The sequence below is a fragment of the Equus przewalskii genome, chromosome 14 (assembly GCF_037783145.1).
Source record: "Equus przewalskii isolate Varuska chromosome 14, EquPr2, whole genome shotgun sequence".
Classification (NCBI taxonomy): domain Eukaryota; kingdom Metazoa; phylum Chordata; class Mammalia; order Perissodactyla; family Equidae; genus Equus; species Equus przewalskii.
In genome coordinates this window covers 10,817,388-10,840,920 of record NC_091844.1, presented here as the reverse complement: position 1 = coordinate 10,840,920, position 23,533 = coordinate 10,817,388, and the positions used below count along the sequence as shown (strand labels likewise).

General features: G+C 48.0%; 1 protein-coding gene across 18 annotated transcripts in view; it reads left to right on the top strand.

Annotated features, from left to right (window-relative positions):
• The window catches only part of INPP4A (inositol polyphosphate-4-phosphatase type I A), a 132,768-nt gene that overhangs the window by 45,290 nt on the left and 63,945 nt on the right, over positions 1-23,533 (top strand). The window lies entirely within an intron of this gene.

The window sequence follows — 23,533 nt, the reverse complement described above, 5'->3', positions numbered from 1 at the left end:
ATTACAGTGGGGGAAAAATAAAGTTGCATTTCTTTGTAGTGATGGAACAAAAAACTCAAAACCCAAACTGGGTCAGATAGATAATAGTAGGAACAATAAGTTCCGTCTGTATCTAATTACAGCTGAGACCCAGTTAATCAAAAACAAATTGTATTTCCAAAAGGGAGTGGGAGGTGAGCTGTGTGTACTTCCTGGGTATTTTCACATTGTGGGTAGTAACGTAGTCAGATGGTGGGCTTTTTAAGTTTGGGGTAGGTCTCTGCCTCCCTGAAAGCACACTAAGGCAGGAGGGTCTCTGAGCAGCAGGCTGGACTGGGTGGGGAGGGGCCTGGAACAGGTAAACCTAGTGCCTTTGAGCCCCTTGGGGCCTCATCCTGTGGGTGTTCTCTTTGAAGCCTTCACACGCTCTCATCTGGATGGTTTGGTTTCCAAGCCCCCAGGCAGGGAGAAGCAGCACATTTCAGTCGACAAGAACATTGAAAGCTGATGACTTGATTGCAGGTGAAGAGAGTGAAACTGTCCTAATGAGTAGATGTAACAACAGAAAAGGAGCAGCAAGCCCAGTGCGTTGAATGTAGACACGAGAGGCCCTGTGCATCCTAATAGAAGGCACCTTTGTCTACAGTCACATGCCTGAGTCGTGTTCATCATCTTCCTCCTGTTTCAGACAGGAAAGGGAGGCCCCCAGGGAAGTGACTGATTGACTGTCAGGGGCATGCAAGTTAGGGACAGGATTGGATCTGTGTTATGGGTCTCCTGTTCAAACTAGTCCTTAAAATCAGGGAAGAGTTTTCTTCTAGTCAGAATGCTTTTCTTCCAGCGTGGTTTGCTTTTTAAAAGCTGCCACCTGAGTGATATCTCACTGGCCTGAAGCAGCCGCCAGAGATTTCCCTCCTGGAACAGAGTTGGCCCTATTGGTATGGTGTCTCTGGGGGCCAATACATCAGGCCCTTTATCACTCGTTCCCATCTTACTCCCAGAGTCTGTCCTGCCCTCATCGCTGGGAGGAGATCTCAGAGGGATGTGACGGCAGGGATCTGGATCCCTGTGCTACTGAGTGGCCCTTCAGGGATGACTCCTTTGGTGCGTTCATGATGGTGGGCACAGTCAGGTCCTAGGGGAAATTCAGGCAGGGGCTGACTCTGAAAGGCTGCCCGTGGGGCCTGATGGGAAACCTTGGGACCTTCTGGCATCAGTTTGATATCTGGAGGGACCCATAGGGGAAAGAGAGTCCAGTGAGGCCCCATGTCCAGAATAACAGCAGTTTGCTAGTCCTGACTTTGGACTTCGTAGGTTATTGAGGATCCCTGTTTTATGGATGAGGAGTCTGGACTGTAGGGTGTCCAGGGGTCAGTCCTGTTCTCAGCTCCTCCATGGCAGAGCCATCGTTGGACCCACTCCACCCCCCTCACTGCCTGTCAGGTGGAGATGGTTGGCTGGTGTATTCACATTCCCAGCCCCCTCCTTGATTTGGATTCTGAGAATGCTGTCTGCTACCCTTGGGGAGTGGGCAGCGCTTGACTTCCAGTAATGCTCTGACAGCTCCCCTCTCCCAGGCCTGGGTACCCCAAGCTGGTTGTTTTCTGGGATGGATCAGCACTGCATTTCTTTTGGATGTTGATTGGAACCCTCATGGCCTTCTTAGCTGAGTGGCCGAGAAGGATATGGGCCCCATATGTGTGGAGGGCACTACTTGAGGGGAATTTATTTACACAGTCGTCTGCTTACTCTGACTTCCTGCTGATCTGATCTGTGATCACACACCTCTCATGCATGGTAATGTTCCCTCACATTTTACAAATTACTTGCTTATCAGGATGTACATTTGGGTGACCATTATTTTTAACAAAAATAATGTGTTTTTAAAGGCATGGCTTAGTTCCTGTTGGAGGCAACTTTCTTCATGTTGTGTAGAATTCATATTCTGCTGGTTAATGCCAGCTTTCCTAACATGGGATATTAGACTGAAAGGAACTTGCATATAATATTTTGTTGATTGTTAGAAATTAAGGGGGCGTGCTCTGTGGCCGAGTGGTTAAGTTTGCATGCTCCACTTGGCGGCCCAGGGTTCGGATCCTGGGTGCGGACATGGCACCGCTCGTCAGGCCACGTTGAGGCGGCGTCCCACATCCACAACTAGAAGGACCTGCAACTAAGATATACAACTGTGTACAGGGGGGGTTTGGGGAGGAAAAAAAAAAAAGATTGGCAACAGTTGTTAGCCCACGTGCCAATCTTTACAAAAAAAAAGAAATTAAGTATAAATTTTATTGGCATCCACTTCTAGAATGGTAGTATTAGGAGCTCCGCAGACCTGCTCCTCAGCAAAACAACAATAATTGGTGAAAGTTGTTTTAAGAAAACAATCAATTAAAGTATCTGGCAGTTGTCCTATGGGCATACAGCAAATGAAGAAACGTTTAGGAAATCTACTAAATCTCCGTAACAACAGCAAGGGTCTGTGATACTTGAGCCGTCGTCCACTCTTTCCCTCTCTCTCCCCTCACCCCCTGACCAGCTCAGCATGACAGAAGCTATACTGTGGCCAGGCGTGGCCACGAAGCTGTGGTTCCCTCTCCCCCAAGTTTTCATCAAGAGCTACGGTATCTCCCTGGGAAGGGTGAGCTGCCAGCATTCCTCATTCCCCCAGCTCTGTTGCACAGGCTGAATTGCAGGAAAGTGTAGCCAGTGCTGCTCACAGGGCGAGGCTCTACACCCAGCTGAGAATACTGGGGCCCCAGCTGCCTTCTGTCATGCCAGTTTGCTTGTAGGGTGGGGGTTCCATCCCAGGAGAGAAAGCCAAGAAGACCAGAGGCTACCGTCCCCACCCAGCACTCTATTCATAAAGCAGGGGTATCTGAGAGAAGTGGGTCACTGTCCTTGATCCCAGCTCCAGGGCAGTGACTCAGATTTTGCCAAGGAGGAGAGGTAGGCCATGACTAGAAAGAGTGTGGGGAAGTTCAAACCTAAGGGTGCTCTCAGAAACAAGGAGATTTGGGTGGTAAGCAATTAACAAAGGCTGGTAGTTCCATGAGAGCAACAGTTGAAATTTTAGGCAACAGACAGCTAAGAAGAGCCCTTCTGGGGTCAGAACAAACCTCAAACACTGACATCAAAAATTTCCTCTCTGTAAAGGCCTGTATTTAATTGGATTGGGCTGTGGAGCAATTGCTGTCCCAGGGTATTGTCAAAAACAATAGAGTAGTCAACCAGCAATTCATGGAGCCTAACAGCTGGGTGTGATAACATCAGAGGCAGGCAGCCGAACAGAGAGACTGGGGAAGAGGCAAAGACAGCCCTGATAAAGCCATCATCCTCCCAAGGAGACTGTGCACGCCCAAGGCAGTGCATTGTGGGGAGCAGTGCCAGAGGCTGCTCACTGCAGGGGGTGGTGGGGGGTAGACTTCACTAAGTGAGTCCAGCCCATTCACTGAAGAAATAAGCAAACAAAAACAAGCCCTAGGTGGGAGGGGATCAGTATTCAGAGCTGCTACAGTATATTATCTAAAAGGTCGAGTTTTCAACAAAAAAGGGTAAGACATACAAAGAAATGGGAAAGTGTGATGGGATTAAAAAAAAAAAATAAAGCAACAGAAGCTGCCTGGAAGAGGGCCCAGATGTTGGATTTAACAGGCAAAGACGTCAAAGCAGCCATTATATATATATTCAAAGAGCTAAAGGAAATCATGCTTAAAGAAGTAAAGACAGGTATGATGACAATATCTGATCAATTACAGAAAAAAGCAATAAAGTATGAAAATGAACCAATTGGAAATTCTGGGGTTGAAAAGTAAAGTAACTAAAATGAAGAATTCATTAGAGGGCCCACAACGGTAAATATTAACTGGCAGAAGATAGAATCAGTCAACTGAAGGACAGAGTGATAGAAATTATGCAGTTCAAATGACAGGGAGAAAAAAATAATGAAAATGAACAGAGTCTCAGAGAAATGTGTGATATCATTAAACATACCATCATACACATAATACAGGTACCAGAAGGAGAGGAGAGAGAAAGGAGCAGAAAAAGTATTAGAAGAAATAATGGCCAAAAACTTCCCAAATTGGATGAAAAACAATCTACATATCTAAGAAACACAATGAACTCCAACTAGTATAAACATAAAGAAGTCCACACCCAGGAACATCATGGTAAAAATTTTGAAAGATAGAGAGAAAACCTTGAAAGCAGTGAGAGGAAGATGACTCAGGTTGTACTGGGCAATCCCAATAAGATTAACAGCTGACTTGTCGTTGGAAACAGTGGAGACCAGAAGGCAGTGGGATGACATAGTCTAAGTCCAGGAAGAGAAAAAAACCAAGGATTTTATATCCAACAAAGCTATCGCAAAAATGAAAGTGAAATAAAGACATTTTCAAATTAAAACAACAACAACAGAATTTGTTGTCAGCAGACCTGCCTTGCACGACATACAAAGGAACTTCTTCAGGCTGAAAGCAAATGACCACAGATAGTGGCTCAAATCCATATGAGAAGATAAAGAGTGCCAGTAAAGGTGATTATGTAGTTATAAAATACAGTGTCAATGCATATTTCCCCCTTTCTTAAGTGATTTAAAAGGCAATTTTATAATATGTATATAATTATATTGTTGGGCCTGTGACATTTATAAAAGTAATGTATTCGACAATAACAGCATAAAGGAGGCAAATGGGAGCAAAGCTATATTGGAAAAGAGAAAGGAAATTACACTGCATGGTAACTCAGATCCACAGGACAAAATGAAGAGAACCAGAAATAGTAAATGAGAAGGTTAACAAACTCTGGCAACATATACTTGCTTTCCTTTCTTCTCTCAGCTTCTTTAAAAATGTGAAGTTATATACAGTAATAATAGCAATATATTTTGGGGTTTGTAGTATGGATAGATGTAATGTGTATAATAATAGTTGAACAAAAAGGAAGATGAAATAAAACTATATAGGAGTAATGTTCCCATATCTCACTGGAATTTTGTGAGTAAAGGATTAAAGTTTACACTAGAAAATATTCACTTAATGCAGAGGAAAGCAGTAAGTGAGATAGAGAGGAAAAAAATGACAGAGACGTCAGTGCTCTTGCCACCTTCAAATGGTTTTTATTATAAGGGTATAAACTAAATATTAGAGTTTGACTGTGTTTAATTCTACTTGAAAAGAAATTTCATCAGCCTTCTTTGGGTAGAGCCCTCAGCTGTCTCCTGTTTATTCTGAGTCTTTTTGTCAAAGGTGTATTTTAAATGCTGTATTCCGAGCATGCCCAGGGCTGACCTGGCGGTTGTAAAGATAAAGGGAGCAGCTACAGAGTGAGAAGAAGCTTGGGACCCAGAGTTTACTCTGGGGTTGGAGTGTCCTGGCTCTGCTGCTGTCTGCTTTGTCCGTTTCCAGCTCTGACACTGAGTGTCAAATGGTCACCCTGAGCACTCGGTGAGATAGTGACTGCAGTGCCTGTCCAAGCTCATCCTTTCCCCCTGCCCCCAGCAGGTCATGTGTGGGAAGGGGAGAGAGGGGACTCAGGTCCTCTGCCTCTGTGAGGACACTGTGCCCTCTGCAAGCAGAAAGGGGAGGGCTGCTTTGCCACCTCTGGGCCTTGACTTCTTACTGGCAGCACCCACCAACTCAGATGCTGGACTGATGCAGTGCATTAGATTAGAGGATGCCAGGTATGGTCTGTAAGGCAGGTGGTTATGGACCTAATTGTGTCCTCCCCCGCCCCCCCCACCCCCAATTCATGTGTTGAAGTCCTAACCTCCAATGTATTAACCCCCAATGACTGTATTTGGAGATAGCATCTCTAAAAGGTAATTAAGGTTAAACAAGGTCATAAGGGCAGGGCCATAATCCAGTAGGACTGGTGTCCTTATAAGAAGAAGAGAGGCCGGCCCCATGGCCCAGTGGTTAAGTTTACTCACTCTGCTTCAGTGGCCCTGGGTTCGCCCGTTCGGATCCTGGGTGTAGACCTATGCACCGCTCATCAAGCCATGCTGCGGTGGCATCCCAGATAGAAGAACTAGAATGACCTACAATTAGGATATACAACTATGTACTGGGACTTTGGGGAGAAAATAAATAAAAGAGGAAGACTGGCAACAGATGTTAGCTCAGAGCCAGTCTTCCTCACCAAAAAGCATACTTTAAAAAAGACAGAAAAAAGAAAAGAGACACCAGGGAGGAGTGCACAGAGAAAAGATCCTGTGAGGCACAGTGAGAAGGCGGCCATCTGCATGCCAAGGAGAGAGGCCGCGGGAGAAACCCAACCTGCTGGCACCTTGATCTTGGACTTCAGTCTCCAGACCTGTCAGAAAACAGATTTCTGTTGTTTAAGTCCCTCCAGGCTGTGGAATTTCATCACGGCAGCCTAAGCAGACTAATACACGTGTCTGATGTGGAATCTCAATGTTCTCCTTGATCCCCGCCATCATTACTGCCAATTCTGCCTCACTGAGGAACTGGGAAAGCAGTGCCGCTCCAAATTATGGACGTGCAAGCACGCACGATAATTACAAATAAAAAGACTGTTTTGGAAATTGTCTTCTCTCTGCCTCCCTTCAGATCTATTTCATGATCAACCTGTCGACAGAAGCCGTCTGAATGGTGATGTCAACCTGCCGAAGGGGTCTACGGTCTGGGTGGTGCACACAGCGATGCACTAGAACAGGGTCGCATGGCCACAGTTATCCCAGAAATGCCAGGTTTGCGCTGGATTTTGATCCCGTCCCTGTTTTTCTTCCTAAAACAGTGGTGGTGGATAACCAAATGGTATTTTTAGAACTGCCTTGCAGTTTCTCTGTGTAAACCTTTCCTCTGATACATGGTTCAATCCTCACATTCAGCCTCGTTTAAGATTTACAGAGTGCTATATTTACTTGACTTTCATTGAAGTTTCAGGGCTTTTCAGAATGCTGCTCCAAGAAATCTGATGAATACTGAACTCTAGAATTTATGCCTTACAAGGCTTAAATACTGATATATTTGTAGGCTTTCTTATGACTTATTTTCCTCCTTTTTTTTCTAGACTATTTAGGGCAAAGCAGCTAAAAACTCCCTTGGAATTGGTGTCAGGAAGTTGTTTTTTTTCATTAGTAAACTTTATTTTTTAGAGTAGTTTTAGATTCATACCAAAATGGAGCAGAAAGGACAGCGAGTTCCCATGTACCCCTCAGAAAGTCTTGTGATTGTGCCCTTGTAACCTTTCAAGGACGGAGGGGAGGATTCTCCTTTTTAGAGAAGTAATAAGTTTCTCAGCTGAATTGACAGCCTTCGTTGATCAGATGGATGGTGAGGGGGTCACGCTGCCCACCTCAGTCTGTGTCTTGGGTGAGCTTGGGCCTGGCTCTGAGCAGAGAGTCACTGTGTCTAGGAGATGTCATTGGCAGGCCCAGATCTAATTCCTGGGGAAGACTTCCCGCTGCTCACAACCTCAGGCTGTGTCATTCTCTGGGAAGAATGTGTAATTTAAAGATTTAAATTCTAACTCCTGCCTTTTCAAGACATTGTTGGCTTTGTATCTCATTGACCCTTAGCAAGGCCTAGTGTCACTTAATTTTAACTCAGTAACTTGTCATCTACAAAGTCTTCACACACGCTCTTTCTTAATTGAGATTTGCAGCAAACCTCTAAGGTGGGCACTTCTTCCCCACTTCGTGACCCAGGACTTGGGCTCAGAGTCGTGCTGTTTGGTGGTTAGGGGTGGAGATGGGGTTCTCCATGCACTCTGCTCCAGGCCTGGTGTCTCCTGAAGGGGGCATGTCTGCCACTGGGGGGGGTAGGTGTAAGCCTTACATCTGAAGAGTTAGATCTATACTTAAATCTTTAACTAGTTCAAAATATTATGCGTAGTAAATTTAAGTGAAAACATTTATTTAAAGGAAAACCTATCAACAGCAGTACCAGTTCATGGTAGAAGTCATGACCCCTGAGTGCCTGCCATTCAGGAAAAAAATGTAGTGTCTGCGCTAACTCTGCAAGATGGCCAGAGTGGAAGTCACAGGCTTGCTGTCTGTGCAGCCTTGCTATTGTCCACAGACTGATTTGGGGTCAGACGGCCCTCTTCTCTGAACCTTGCCATCCTCACTGAGACTGGGAGTGATGCTTTCCCTGTGGCTGGGGCAGCCTTTGGGGTGAGAAGCAAATGACAGGGAGGAATACACACAATTCAGACCATTTTGGGCATTCCTCCAGTGTTGCATAGTAGATCGGGGGTGAGAGGTGGGGAGGGGGCTGTATCCGGGAGAGGGGGGACACCCAAGTGCCCAGAGTTTGTGATTCGCTTGAGATCTGATAGGTGAATTAAACCCGGAAGCCAACCAAGAGCCCAAGGGCTCTGACTCTGCGTCAGTTGGGTTTCCATGACATTTCTCTGCCTCTCATTTGTGGTTGATGAATGTGCTGATGCACCAGGTACTGCTTAACTGAGCGATGCTGGGAGAGCTTTCAGCTGCATTGCTCTTATGAGCTTTGGCCCAATGCAGGATGTCTCGGCCTGATCCAGAACTTCATTTGTCTTCATATATCAGTGCTTGCTTTCTTCCTGTATAGTATTCTGGAGAGAGGTGAATGTGTTCACACTTGCCTGATGGGTATGCATCTGGCCCCTTCAAGAATGCAGTCCTCACTGAACCCTGGTGATGGTGAGGCGGGCTCGGCGAGCTGAGGAGTTGAAAGAAAGATTTCTTGGACTCTCAAGGTCTGGTAGCAGTAGTCTTCTTTTATTCAGAGAATAGCATGGGGACAGGACCCATGGGCTGCAGTGTGTTGAGAGTTAGGGCTAAATTTATAAGGCGTGGGTATGTGACTTATTTTTACTAGACGAAGGAAAGATCATGTAAAAAGTCATTAAAATGGTATCAGTGCAGGTGGGGTCTGGTTATTGTGTAGTCGTGTAACTTGAGATATGAATCGTGTCATATAGACTGGCATGCAGGCCAGGACACCTTGAGCTTCTCTCCCTGGGGCAGCCTTGATCCACATCAGTGGGGCCGAATGATAGTTCTGGGGGTGTTAGGTGATACGTATCTGGGACTGGCTGAGTTCTCCAGAGGACGTTCCATCTGGTGGAGGCCTGCCACACTGGCTCTCCCGTTAGTGTCCTGGCCTGCATGGAAGGAGGCAGGGCCTGCAGTGGGCTGGTAACGGGGGCCTTGAGGTGGCTTGGAGGAGGTAGCTGCTACATGCTCCCTTCCAGTTTTTAGTTTTTCTATGGATTTCTTCTAGTAGAAAATGGGAAAAGTTTTGAAAAATGAATTTTTTAAAATTTTATTTTATTTTTTGAAAGATGAATTTTGAAGGCATACTTTCCCTGATCTCTTTATTACCCAGCTGCCAAGAATGTTAAAGAGATGTGAAAGCACAGTAGAGATTTTAATTAGTTTTCACTGTCACTGCTCTTGGTGATGGTGATTTTACATGTGTTATGTGACAGGGAGATGCTTTATGGGGGCCTTTGTTCTCAACGTGTTCTCTACGTTTTCAGAACTCAGCTGAAAATTTTGGAGAAAAATAAATAACGGCAAAAGTACCTCTTGACATTTTGCTTATAGTTACACAGATATCCCAACTCGTTAGCATTTTTTCTAAACGAAAGCACAACTGGCTTAGGCATCTTTCTGGAGCACAGCCGCAGTGAAAGAAAGGAAAGATGGTTCTGGCAGCTTTCTTGAGCGGTCCCTACTGCACAGGTTAGAGTGAGGTCGTCTGGGAAAGCCCACTTAAAGGCGAAGGAGGGCCCTGGTGTTGAGGTATTTGCTGATAGATCTGAAATTGCTTGGCCTCTTGAATTACCAAGTGGTTTTAGTTCACTTTGTGGTTGTCAGCATTGCTGGGTTTTATTTTTTATTTGCAGAATTGAATAGTGCTTCCTTCAGAGCTAGTGAGCATGTCCTGACTTTAGGTTTAGTTGTGCTGGTGACAAAATGACCTTTGGAACCCCCAGGAGACCTGCCGGGACAAGAGAATTGTCCTTTATGAGTTGGTTGTAGATGCTGTCTGTCTGTTCTGTGGTGGGTGCCTTCCCGGCCCAGCATTACGAGGCCTGAGCTGGTTTGTATCAAGTAAGCAAGAGGTTTGTTTTCGAAAGCCCAGTAGGAGAGTTGAAGGGAGTACCAAGACTTTTCAGATTTATTTGAACAATCAAAGTTCTAGAGAGTTCTTCATTGCCTACTAGCTGAAGCCCAGCTCTGTGGTCTGGTATCAGTGGTTACCCAGCATTGACCCTGTGCTGGCTCTCCAGCCCATTCTCTCTGTCCCTTAGAACACTGGGCTTCCCTGTTCCATGAATTAATTGTCCCTGAGCATGCCTGTACCTTTTGAAGTCACATCTGTCCACACTACATCTAGATCATCTTTGGCCAGATTTAAGGTTTCTTCCTCCCCTCCCTTATAGCCTGGGGCATGTGTTCCATTTTGTCTTGGTGTTGTCTTGTCTGAATGTTTTACTTCATTGTTATGCTGTTGGGTCCTTTCAGGCAGGGACCACTTCTGACTCACCTGTGCATCCCCTGTAAGTACTTGACTTGGCACCTGTTGAACAGATGGTTGAACAACTACGATTCCAGTTCACATGTTCCCATGAACACTCTTGCAGAGCATTGGGCCAGGCTTGCCAGCTAAGGACAGAAACACCCCCAGAGCTGTTCTCTGTCCTCTGTGCCTCATCCCTCCAATGTTGGCCTGATCTTCCCTGTTGGCTGGGGAGAGGTGCCATAGCAGATGTTGCTGCTAAGTGTGAGGACACTGAGTGTCAGATAGTGCCTCTCCCTGCCTAGTTGAGCTCCCTCACCTGCAGCACTGCTGGGCAGCTTTGAGCACCGTCTGAAGAGATACACGGGCCTCAGAATCACTCTAGTGACTCTCTTTTTAAATTGCTTTTCTTGGGTTTTCATCATTCCTGGCACTGTCAGCTTTGCAATAAGAGCTGTGTGTGGTCAGGCTACCATGGGAGAGGCCCCTGGAAGGCCTCCTGTGAGGGTTCTCTTTGCCCTGATCAGGAGGACACTCCAGACCACCCTGTGAGAGGCTACCTGTGAAGGGGAAACACTGATTGGTGGTGGAGCCATGGGACCCCTCCTCACTTCTGCCCCCTCACCCCACCTCAGCTCTGACAGGGCCCCACTGGGAGGGAAGGATTGGGAAAGGCTGACTGGGAGGGGGTCCTGGGGAGGGATCCTGACTTCTCCGGCTTTGGCTGTGTCCTCTCCTCCTTGTACAGATGCACAGATGAGATATGGGAAAGAAAGGACTCTCTCCTTCGTCCCAGTCTAACCTCCCAGCCGGTTAGCCAGAGCTGGTTTCTGATATTGGTGCTATCACATCACATCCTTGGAGAGAAAAAAGAAAAACAAAACAACACAACAGCCTAAAAAAACCCCCGAAACCAACACAACTGAGTAGCTGAAGCTCTACAACACTCTCTCCAGAGAGGTCTCATGTAAAAGTCAGGACTGCTTGTTTTTTATTTTTATGTGAGAATGTGGAACACTGAAGTCCTTTGAGTCTCCTCTACGTGGTGCACCCAACAGTGACTGGTTAAAACAGTATTCCAGTTTTGCAGCTAAAGTAAGCAGATGATATACCACTTCACCAGAGATTTACATATAGTAAAGCTTGCAAAATGTGCGACCCACTTTATGTTTCCGAGGTACGTAGAAGACCAAGGCTTCACTCCCCAATGCTGGTTTGTTGGTGTGGAAGCTAAAATTGGACTGGTTGGGTGCTGCCCACCGAGGCCTTGGGCAGATTGGCTCCAGTCTCCTGGTGCACTGCCTTGTTCCAGAAATAACTTTGTCTTCCTGGCATTTCATTGATCTGTGGTGGTTGCTTTGCACTTATTGCCATTTATGGAATTTTGTTGCTGCTCAGAAAATTTTATAGTCTCTCATGAATCCAACTTTGACACTTTTGAATTAGAAAACAAACCTTCCTGGTGATTATAAAAGTAAACTGAACCCACCCAACTCAAGTCTTCTGAAGCCCCTGGAACTTTCAAATTATTGTCAGTCCTGCTCTGTCAATGGTAGTCTAGAAGGAAATAACGTATTTGGAGAGAAGCTGTAAGTGCCTCTTCAGGCCCACGTACCATCCTCTGAAGGAGCTGGAGTGAGGACAGTGAGGGGTTTGGCTGGATTGGAAACTGCATGATGCGATGCCAGCACACAGGTGCCAGAACATGAAGTAAGCCTGAGGCCATCTTACTCCATAAGCCCTAGGAGCTGGATCTCTCTTTGTTTTCCCAAACCTCCATTAGCATGGAGTTTTGAAAGTTGCTTGGGTATTGAAGTACTGCACTAATGATTTGTTTTCTAGTACACAAAACCAAAGCCTGGCTTCACGGTTGCAAACTGACCTGACATAAACCAGAACGTGGAGCTCCCCATTCTGAAAAGGCTTTGGCAGCACTGTGCCCAGATCTGACCAACCCCTCTGGGAGCCGGTGTGGGGGCCCAGCTTCCCCTCCAAGAGTGCACTTTGCTGTTAGGTTTGTGAAAAGGTGCCAGACAGGTCCTTGGGACTGTAGGTCGCCTCAGTAGGCTAACCTTGGTCAAGGTCTGTGTTTCCTCACATTGGACCTGCCGTTTTTGTCTGTCCAGCCACTGCCCAAGTGGCTCACTTTCCCTGCAGTGCTTCCCTTGACAAACCTGAGAGAGGACGTGGGAGTCTTTATAAGGAGAGGGAGGATGCTTATTTTGTTGCTGAATTGTGGAGTGTGTGTCACCAGTGTGAACTGGGGGACAAGGTGGTAACTGTTTCCCAAAGCACCTTGATGCAGTCTTCACTTATTAAACCACGATATTCCACAGAATGAGTAAAACCTGTTGGAAATCGTAAAGAGAACGGAATGACAAAAAAAAAACAAAGTAGTCATACAAAAAGAGCAGAGGAACCCCTGCTAATGGGGTTAACGAGTCACCATAGAAACTAGGTCCTGAGTCATGACTTGCTGGTTCAGGGGTGGGTACGTTTCCCATTCCACCTTCCCGTTGAAATATACAGTATTTATATAAGCACTATCTCCCACAGAAATTCAGAACATTATGTACATACTTTTTACTTTCGTATTAGTTGGTATTTTTGACTAGGTTGTGTCTGTTTATCCTGTTCACAAATTTTTGTGTTTTTTAAAATTTTATTTTGAAATATTTTGATGAAAATATTTCAAGGTGCTTAATTTCAGCTTAGGAAAGGAAGTCAAACACGAATGATGCAAGAAAAGAAGCTGCTGCCATCCTAAAGTTCTCTCTTGTGCCTTCTCTGGAGGAGCCATTTCCTCTCTGGTGTCTCGTGTTGCTTAATGTGAGAGCTGGAGATTAGGTCAGAGACTGAGGAACCTGAGGGACACTTGTAGTGTGCGTGGGGTGGAGAGGGAAATATTGTTTAGTGTGTCTTGGATCTGAGATGTTTTCTTTTAGGGGGTCCTGAAAAGGGATGGCAGGCAGAAAATAATATTCTAATAAACCTTGTTAGATTAAAATAAGATATGTGAAAGTGCTTAAAAAAATGAACTCTACAAGTGAAAAAGAGTGTGCTTTCTATTAGCATTTGGTCGTAGCTTGAATTAACGTGCCCTGTGCTCTGTTTTGCCTGCTGGAAAGAGTTTTGGACTAGTAAGGCCTGTTTTTGGGTTCTGACTTCCCTCTGTAGCTCATGACCCTCAAGAGCACCTCTACTCTTGTGAGCCTGGCTCCTATCTGTGAAACTACCACCCAGAAATGAGGCACGAGGACTGAGCAAGCCAGGGGTTGTGGATGTGGACGGCATTTGTAAGCCATGTTGTCATTGCTCGCCTCATACTCCTCCAGTGAGGTTTTCTACCTGAGAAGATCTCTAGACAAGGTGTTCCTATGCGTGGAGATCAGGTGAGGCAGGTTGAGTGGCCAGAAGGCATCTTGGGCTGGGCGGTTCTTGGTCTCTTCCTCTCTTGACCTTCTCCCATGGGTTGGAAGCATGATGAGAAATTTGGTTCTTTACATGAATCCACAGCAGATGTTGATTAAGTCGAGGAGGAGCATGACGCTGTAAGTAGACTGAGGGGAGGAGTGATGGGTGGGAAAGACAGAAGGCTGCTCTTCACAAAGGAAGTGTCAGGGGCAGCAGCTTGAGTTTGCACCTACCATGGCCTGCAGAGTGACCGCTCCACTGAGGGGACTCAAGGAAGGTAATTGGTGTTTTCAGTCTTGCATTTTTACACAGCGAGCTGTAAAGCTGTGTTTTGCACTGTTTTCCTGTAACTCTTGATTTCATGCAAAAGAGCTAAACATGTTGGAGGGCCCTGCCGTCTGGGATCCGTAGACTCCCTGTTCACAGTCCAGGGAGGTGTTGCCGCATCTCTGCTCCTCTGCCCTCCTCGACAACTCACTTTTTTGGGGAATGGTGGCTGCTGGCCACTGTTATTTTGACAAAATAGCTGCTGGGTGGACTAAAGTGGCCATTGTGGGCATTTCTGGTTAAGTTAATGTAAATGTGAGTTCATTTGTGTTGAAATTTTGTTTGTCGTTAATTTATAAATCCCCTTTAGTTTTATAGTAATTTAAGAGCTCCAAAGAAAAAGAGTTTATTCTTAATTTTATGTTTATATTGCCTATTTTAAACAATATAAAGAAGATTTAGTTAACTCTGGGAGTTCTTTGCCTTCTCTCTTTGAAGTATAAGAAAGATTTGCTATAAGATCTCTTCTTTTGGCTGCTACAAGTTGTGATGAATTGAGATGGTTCTTTCCAGCCTCCCCGCTGACTCTTTTTGTGGGAACTCTGCCCCACCAAGCTCATGGTTCTCATGGGAGCATGCATGCCGCGATGTGACCCCAGCTCTCCGGCTGGGGGCACCTGGCCCAGGTTAGTCTCTTGGATTACCTTCCACGGAGAAGTGGACGGGAGACTCAGAATCCATGCATTCGGCCTCTTCAGTGGCTAGAGCTGGAGAGTTTAAAGTTGGGGGCTGTCGGCTGCCTTGACGCCACCATGTGCACAGGTTCATTTGCAGGGAGGAGGGAGAATGATATGGGTGAGCAGAGCAGAGCTGAGAAGAGTTGTCTGTGCTGCAGGCATTGGGGTACAGGGCCAGCTCAGCCATATTCCTGCTCAAGTTTTGTAAGTCAGTCCAGAACCCTTATGGCAAACATGGCTTTTTGCTTAAACTCATCTGAATTGGGTTTTCCAACCTGCAGCATAAGTGTCCTGGCTGTCAAGTACAGTGTTTTGGCTTGGATAGCAGGAGTACCCAGAATCTGCCCTAACTGTGACAGCCTCGTCACTGAACCCCCAAGGTCTGAGGGGATGGGGTGATGGAAACACTGTCAGAGCAATATGCAGAGGGAGTTCTGTATCTGGGGTGTGAGCCACCGCCCCTGGGAGGGCACCCCCCTCATTGCACTGTGAGCCCAAGGAGCCTTGAGCAGCTGTGGCCACACTTACACTCCATTCCCTTAGTTGAAAGGACAGACCCCTCCCAAAGGCGGGCGGAGGAGAGAAGCAGAGTCTGGGGTGGTCTCTGGAGGAGGTCAGGGTCCAGCTCCCAGGTGGCCAGCTCTGGGTAGGGGGAGATAGAAGCAGGCACCGGCCAGGCTTTACAGCCTTGGGTTTGGATGGGAATAGAAAAGGGAAGTGAAAGAACAGACTCAGGCAATGAATGGGGCACACCCAGCCCAGTGTTGGGGCTTAGAGTCCCTACCTAGCCCTGGAGGAGCCAGAGAGTTCTTCTAGCTGCATCTCCTGGAACCAAGCTTGGAGTAAGTGCCCTGGGGGTGGGTGCATCTGGATCTGCGATGACAGCTTCTTTCATTGCCTGGGGGGTCTTTATGAAGCCCCACTCAGAGATAAGCTGACCCACAGGTCAGAGGGAAGACACTGTCCTCATCTCTTTGGCTGTTGGTCTTCTGGGAACTGCATGTCTTCATTGTCAGTGGGAGTTGGTAAACACAGGATGGTTTCCTCGGTTTTACACACCTATTTGGAAATTTCTGTGTACTACTGGGAGGCCTTCCTGGCCAACATACAGGCGAACTTTCAGTTAATTATGTGAGTGTTTTGAGTGGCTGAATTGACAATGGAGCAAGGCCTGAGACTTGTGAGCGTCATGGAGATTTCTAGGAGAGAGAAGAACGGTGTTGCCACTGGTGTGCGTTGTCTTAGTACCAACAGGCAGCTCTTACAATGGACAGTGCTCAGTGCAGTGTTTCCATTTCTTTGTTTGTTTGTGGTATTCTGGGAAACTTATGTGATAATCAAATGACAAAAGCAGCCTGGTGCATGGGAGTGGGAGGAGTAACATATAAGAACACTAGGTCGATTCCCCTCAAGAAACAGCCTCCACCCGGGGCGCCCCTGCCTGGGAAGGAGGGAACAGCAGGCCAGCCCATCACACAGGGGAGGGTTTCAGAAGAGGTTTCCCCAGCACCAGTGTGGCCCTCAGAGTGTCCACCATTGTTTTTTTGGTTACATTTCTTGTGATGCATTTCTTGACCAGGCCTCCATGTCCATCTTTGTGTCTCTAAGGCCTGGTCCCTGAGAGCCCCTCACTTTGGTTGAAGAGATTGTCAGTTTATAGAGAACAACAGCGTGCAGTGTAGAAGCAAGAAAGAGCAGGTGCTTGAGGAAAGCGGCTGAAGTGGGGGTGTGGGAAGGCTTGTTCTAGCAGAGGCGGCCAGAGGACCCTCCCACCTGCAGCTGCTGCTCGCACTTCCCTCACGTCACATCTGCTTATTAGTAACACGTCTTTCTCGTCCCTCAGATCTGAGCGCCCAGGCCCGGGGTTGGCACCCGTGTTGCTCAGCACAAACACTTTTAAGCACTTTTTTCAGGGCGACTTACTTTCAAACTAGTTCCTACAGAAAATCCCCTGAAGTTTCATGGACTGTAGATGAGCCACAAGGGGCTGGGCTGTGGTTTTTAGGTAGGAGGTGAGGGGGCTGCCCTCCGTTGTCCTCTGAGGAAGAGCAGCCTCACAGAGGGCGGCCAGCCAGGAGGTCTGAGCAACAGGGGACCAGGGTGGGAGCCAGAGGAAGACGCTGATGGAACAGTTCATGGGCCTCGCCAGTGTGGGGTAGAGACAGACGAGGGGGCTGCAGAGGGATTGGTCGGAAGCCAGGCGGCATGTCTCGGGTGCTGAGGCAGGTTGAAGTCTGGATCTGTGGGGAAGATAGAGCAGACAGAATTCCTGATGCATCGGGTGTGAGAGGAGGAGGAATCCAGGAGCCTGCTGATTTTGTTTCTTGGCTGGGGCGAGTGGAAGGATGGTTCTGCCGTTGACTGAGATCGGAAAACCACGGGGCTGAGGCGGGAGCTGGAACAATCTGGGCTTGTCCTGCTCAGAGGCACATGCCCCTGCCCGTTGTTTAGAGGGGTATCCGCAGGCCCACCCAAGGTGCCTGACTCCTCCACTGGAGTCGGAGATGTACATTTGCATCTGGGTTAAGGCATTAATGTTATATCAGCTACCGTATTCATTAAACTAATGAGCCAGGTGAGTTAATTAAATTGAGTGAACCCAGTGCCCCTGCTTCCCTTGTTCAGTGTCACAAGCAGAGAACAGGGCTTGGGGACACAGGAAGCAGGAGGTAAAGATTGAATGTCTCCTGCTGAGCAGAGGCCCAGTGGGGCCCTGGGTTGGGTTGTTGCGTCGTTTGTCTCTGCAGGTGAGAATGTACACCAGCTGCGGCACATTCTTATTTTCCCGGGCTTGGCTTTCTCAGGCACATTTCTTTCCTGCATTTAGACTGCGTTGGGCAGTGTTCTGGGTTGGAGCTTTACTCAAAATGAACTTCTCTCTCCTGGCCCGAGGCCCTCTGCAGATGCAGGAAGTAAGAGAGAGCTGGGTCCCGCTCCGAAGGGGAGGGAGGAAGTGGGCCTCCCTACAGGCTTTCTCCAGCCCAGGGGGAATGTGGTGCCACCTCTTAAGAACAGGATCCTAATGGACCTCCGGTCCCCAGACACAGAGCAGCCACCTTTCTTCTCTTGGGGGCTGCGACGGGATCTCCTTCCACCCTCTCTCTCTGACTGGGGGGCTGTGGATTCCTTCCAGGAGCAGGTGGATCCTCATTTTACCCGTGAGGAAACCAAGGCCTTGAAAGGGAACATGGCTCCGCCCGGCCCGCCCCATGGCATAGTGGTTGGGTTCCTGCGCTCTGCTTTCGCAGCTGGGATTCGGATCCCAGGCTCGGACCTACACACCGCTTGTCAAGCCAGCTGTGGTGACAACCCACATACGAGATAGAGGAAGTTTGGCATGGAATGTTAGCTCAGGGCCAATCTTCCTCACACACACAACAAAACAACAAGTGCAGTGTGGGACTAGGTGCGTGACGGGTTAGGGAAAGCCAGGGAGAGAAACTCGCATATCTGCCACCTCTGTGCACCAGGCTCTCGTGGGTGTCGTACGTGTTTCTTTACATGTGTGCTTGCCCCTCAGTGCATGCCAGTGAGTAGGTGTTGTTATTCCTGTTTTACAGATTGTGAAACTGAGGCAGAGAGAAGCTCAGTAGCTCTTGCACAGTCACTTGTAGAGGAGGAGGGATCTGAGTGACTTTAACTGAGCAGGTGCCTGGACTCCACTAACTAGCAGCTCTGGGCCTCTGCAGGTTGACGCAAGGGTCCAGGCCTCAGAAGGCAGGTGTTGAGAGCCCTCTGGACAGAGTGTCCCGGGCCTGCTGGGCTTGGGGCCAGAGCATAGGAGGGCCAAGACTAAGGCCTTCCCTCTGTTCTCCTTCCCTCGAGCTGCCCAGGTGCCCTCCACCCTTGTCTTTGTTCCTGGGGCGTCTGGCGTTTCCTGCCCAGTGAATATCTGAGCCTTCGAGGCAGGCAGCATTCCTTGCTTTTTGTGGTCGGGAGACATATTTGACTTTGCTTCAAAGATTAAGATCTTTCCTAGGCGGTTGGCTTGTTTGAAACAGAAAAAAATGAAAGGACTGCTTGCTTCCACTATTCTCATGACTTTTAGGGTGGGGAGGGGCACAGAGGGCTGGAGCACCCAATGGGTGAAGAAGTCCCGAAAGTAGGCAAATTAAAATAAAGGAAGGCCTAACTCTGCCTGCCTCCCAGAACCTATCCCTTCGTTCTGCTTTTCGTGACTCATTCCCACCCCACAACCCCTCTCTGCTCTGCATCAGATGGCGGTGTCCTTCGTTCACGTTCTCTGCTTTAACCCTTCTTGGCAGCATTCTCAAGTCTGTCTTATTTAAGGAAGAATGAATTTTAGTGTGTTCTCCTCACCTTAGTAGCCATTCCTCTGTCCACAGCCATTCTGTCATTTTCTTTGCATCGAAAGTTGATTCATAGCATTTAAATTTTTGAGTTGTCAGGCAGAGGCACACGTGCATTCATTCATTCCACATATAAGCCGGAGAGATTTTCTGCTGCCATTGGCTATTGTTCTGAAATATTTAGAATCCAGGCCTTCCTGGTCCTTGCCTATGTGCCACATCTTCCTTTGCTGGTGACTGGCCTGGGCAGATGCAGGGAGCAGGATGTGAGCGGTTGACAGTGAGTGTACTGAGCCTGCACACGAGCCGTGCTGCCTTTTCCCTGACGTGGAGCCTCTGGTTTGCTGGTCACCCTTGCCTCTGGTCGTTCTGGAGATGCTGTTTCTGTTCATCTGGAGACACTTACCCATCCCTGTTACCACAGCCACCTTGGCTCTGGTCCAGTTTTCACCATCCGCAGCTGACCCCACCCCACCCCACCCCAGGTTTGGGCCTGCGTCCTGGAGTTGTTGTCATTCTCTTATTTTCCAGGCTTCAAGGAATTGGTGGCCCCGAATCCCAAAAGGTCCCAAAGCCCCTGTTGGGTGCAGACCAGGTCTGGGTGAAGCCCTGGGTAGCCTCAATTCCCAGTGGGTTCTAGCGGGCCATGGGAACAGAGGCTGATTTGGGTGCCATGTGGTAGAGATGTGTCTCTTTATCTCTGGGTTGGATCGGCAACACTAGGGTTGCCTCAAAGAACCTGCTTTCTCGGCATTGAGGCCAGCTTCCACCAGAGAGTGTGTCTGGGTGGTGAGGCCCAGGCCTAGCCAGGAGATATTGGGGTGACTGGCCCGACCCAGAGTTAAAGAGAGGGCAAAAGATTTGTCTGGTTGACTGCCTGCTAAAGTGGATTTTTCACTTCTCTGTGCTCTTCCCATTTCCTGGATCCTGGCAGTAGTCTCCCTGCCCCTGTGTCTTCCTTTCTCATGAGCTGAGCGTACCTCGTTCGGAGAGCAAAGCATCGTTCTTTCCCAAGCATTGTGCAGTAAGTTTAACTGGTGGTTATAATTTTTATTCTCATCATAACCGTTTATTGAGTGCCTGGTATGTGCGACTTTAGTCAAGGTAACTAATGTTAGCTGCTATAACAACCAAGTCCCTAATCTCAGTGGCTTCACACAACAAAAGTTTATTTCTTACGCAAGTTAAGCTCAGTGTAGGTTGTATGTGGAGGAGGGGCAGGGAGCGAGGACTCTGCTCCATGTAGTCTCAGGGACCTAGTTTCCTTCCATCCAGTGACTCCACCTTACCATGGGGCCTTGAATTAACCATTCCATCCCCTGCATCCAGCCAGGAATCTGGGGGTGAGAGAGGGTCAGAGGATCCTGTGAGTGGTTTTCCTATCTCCATCTAAGCTGGTGTGCATCCCTTCTGCACTGTGTCACACAACTTCACCGAACTGGAAGGGGCTGGAGAGAGTCACCTGTCAGTGTGCCTGGAAGAAGGACAAAGCCAGGCCCCGGTGAGCAAGTGTAGGCGGCCACAGACGCTGACGGTTTGTCTGCTCAGTGGGTGTTTGTTAGACCCCCGGTCTGTGTTTAGGCTGGAACTAGGCACCAGGAGGATATAGAAGAAGCAAGGAGTTTAAGTCCCACACTCGTGAGACACAAGGTGCCCAGCCAGTCCTCCCACGGTCACACGAGAGGTGCCTTATTGTGAGGCACAGACGGGTGGCCATGTCCGCAGCCTCGGGGAGGAAAGGCCGTCCCAGGACAGGCTGCAGGCGCTAGTGGCAGCTGTCTCTGGGTTGTTACTAGTGGAGGTTTTCAGTGCCGGTGAGCAGTGTGACGCCGCGTCGATCAGCGATTGTGGCTATCCCGGACTTGGGGTTTTGGGAGAAAACTCTTCCTCTTTCTGACTCCCGACGTAGCCTCCTCCGCAGGGCTGCCTCACACTCTGACTCACTCCAGCCTTCCATCTGACTTTCTCTCTTGTGCTGCCGGAGCTTGGAGAGCGGAGGCCGGGGAAGATTTACTCTTAGCCCCCTTGCTGCCCACCCCACAGCCGTGGGGTGGCCTGGGCTGGGGGCGGGGAGAGCGGCTCCAGTTGTGTTTGGGCTTTTTGCTTTGGGTCGCTTCTGATACTTCATCCTTTGTCTCCACGTGACCTTGAGAAAGTCACCCTGTTTGGATGTCAGTGACCTCATCTGTGCAACTCCTTTTTAAGATTATTTTCGTGAGGACCCCAGTGTATAAGACAGATAAAAGTGGAGCTCTGTGGTTAGTCCCTCCCAGCTAACTCCAGCTCAGCAGCCCTGAGAGGTCACTGAGCCGGAGGGGCCTCCAAAACCCTTCCCAGGCCTGAGATTCCTTGTTCTGTGGAGGAGGAGGGCAGGCAGACCTTTCCCAAGACTGGTTCCTTGAGAGGCTCCCGTCAGTCATTGCCAGCCCTCACTAATCCCGTGAACCTGTGTGAACATAATTCCTCTCCATCTTGCTTATGCTCCCTTCCATCACCATCTCTCCTGCCCCCACACAGGTGGAAGGAACATTATTGGGTTTGCTGTCGATTTGATGACCTGTGTTCTCTTGTCAAAGGAGGTCACAGGTCCCTCACAGAGTGAGGAGAGGAGCTTCCTTCTTTCTTCTTGCCCCCAAGAAAAAAATGCCATTCCCCTAAACTCCCACACGCTCTCTGTCCTCTTTACGTGTAGTTTTTCTTCCTGATGAGCTCTGGTCTTCAAATGGCAAGAGAGGGACCTTGGGAATATAAGAATCCTTGGCGAATTACCTTAAATTAATGAGACTAATAAAGAAAATCGAATTCAGCTGTGCAAATTAGCTTTCTGTTCTGGGTCTTGATGACTTAAATTTGCAGATCTTAATTAAATTCCCCCAAATAACCATGAAGTGGCTTCTAAGGTCCTTCTGACCTAAAAGCTTCTCTGATCTGTGGACTCTATCAAGTGTAAAATTAGTCTGTAGATGTTCCCCTTTAAGCATTTCTATCCCCAGAACCTCATCATGCCTATGCTTCCACTGGGGAAGGGGCAGGCGGGTGGAGTGGGCAGAGACCCTGCAAGGGGAGGAGGAAGGGTAGGGAAAGGAAGGGGGTTCAGGAGCCTCCCTTGGGCTAGCAAGATGGCAGAGTACAGATGTTGCCCTCTGTTGGTGGCGTGTCTCCACTGTCCCCAGCGATAGGGGGTGACTGCGGCCTCACTAACAAGCTGAGCAGGGCAGCCAGGCAGGGCGATGGAATGCTGGAGACACGCTGGGAAAAGGGTCAAGAGAGAAGAGCTCCTTCCTGGAGTTAATTCATACCCAGGGGGCCGTGTCTGTCTCTGGTCAGCACAGGGTGCAACTTTCAGTGACGTGAGAGGATGGCAGTAAGCTAAGTAAGGAAACACTTCCCCATGGGCACACCCCCAGACATGGCCGTCGTCTTGATGTGGTCTCCTTGCCTCTGTGTTGTATCTTTTTAAATGACTGTAAGCAGGGAGAGGAATATTTCGTTAAAAATATGCATGATGCAGAACTGACGTGAATATTTTTTCATGCTATCTTGTCTTTATTATAGTCATTAAAAAATTAAACTTTTTATTGAGGTATAAAAATCAGTCATGTACAGCTCGATGCATTTTCACACAGTGAATTCACTTATGGAACCAGCACCCAGATCAGGAGACAGACATCGCCAGAGCCCCATAACCCCCCACTGCCGCCCTCCCCAGTCGGTGCTCACCCCCCAAAGATGCCACTCTCCTGACGTCTGACACCACAGACTTGTTTGGCCTGTGCTTGACCTTCATAGAAATGGAATTGCCTAGAAAATGCTCTCGTGTGTCTGACTTTTGCCCTTGACGTCGTCTCTAAGAGTCATCTGTGTTACTTTGTCCATTTCACTGTTGATGGGCATTTGGGTTGTTTCTAGCTTTTGACTGCTATGAATCCTGCTCTGAATGTTCTTTACACCTTTTTTGGGTGAGCATAAGTATGCACTTCTGTTAGCAATTCCCCTCTGAATTAATACCAGGTCACAGGGTAGGTATATGTTCAGCCTCAGTAGATGTGGCTGTACCATTTTACACCCCACTAGCAGTGTATCAGGGTTCCATTTATTCCACATGCTTGCCAACCCTTTGGATTCTCTGTCTTTTTCATTTTAACTATTCTAGTGAGTGTGCAGAGGGATCCCATGGTTATAATTAGCATTTTACTGATGACTCATGAGGTTGAAGAACTTTTCAGGGTTTATTGGCTTTATTGTGATCACTTTAACAGCCATGTAATAGTGTGTCTTAGAGCTGTTACCGAAGGTACTTACCTGTAGCTGAGCATTTAGATTGGTTCCAGGGTTTGTCATTATAAGT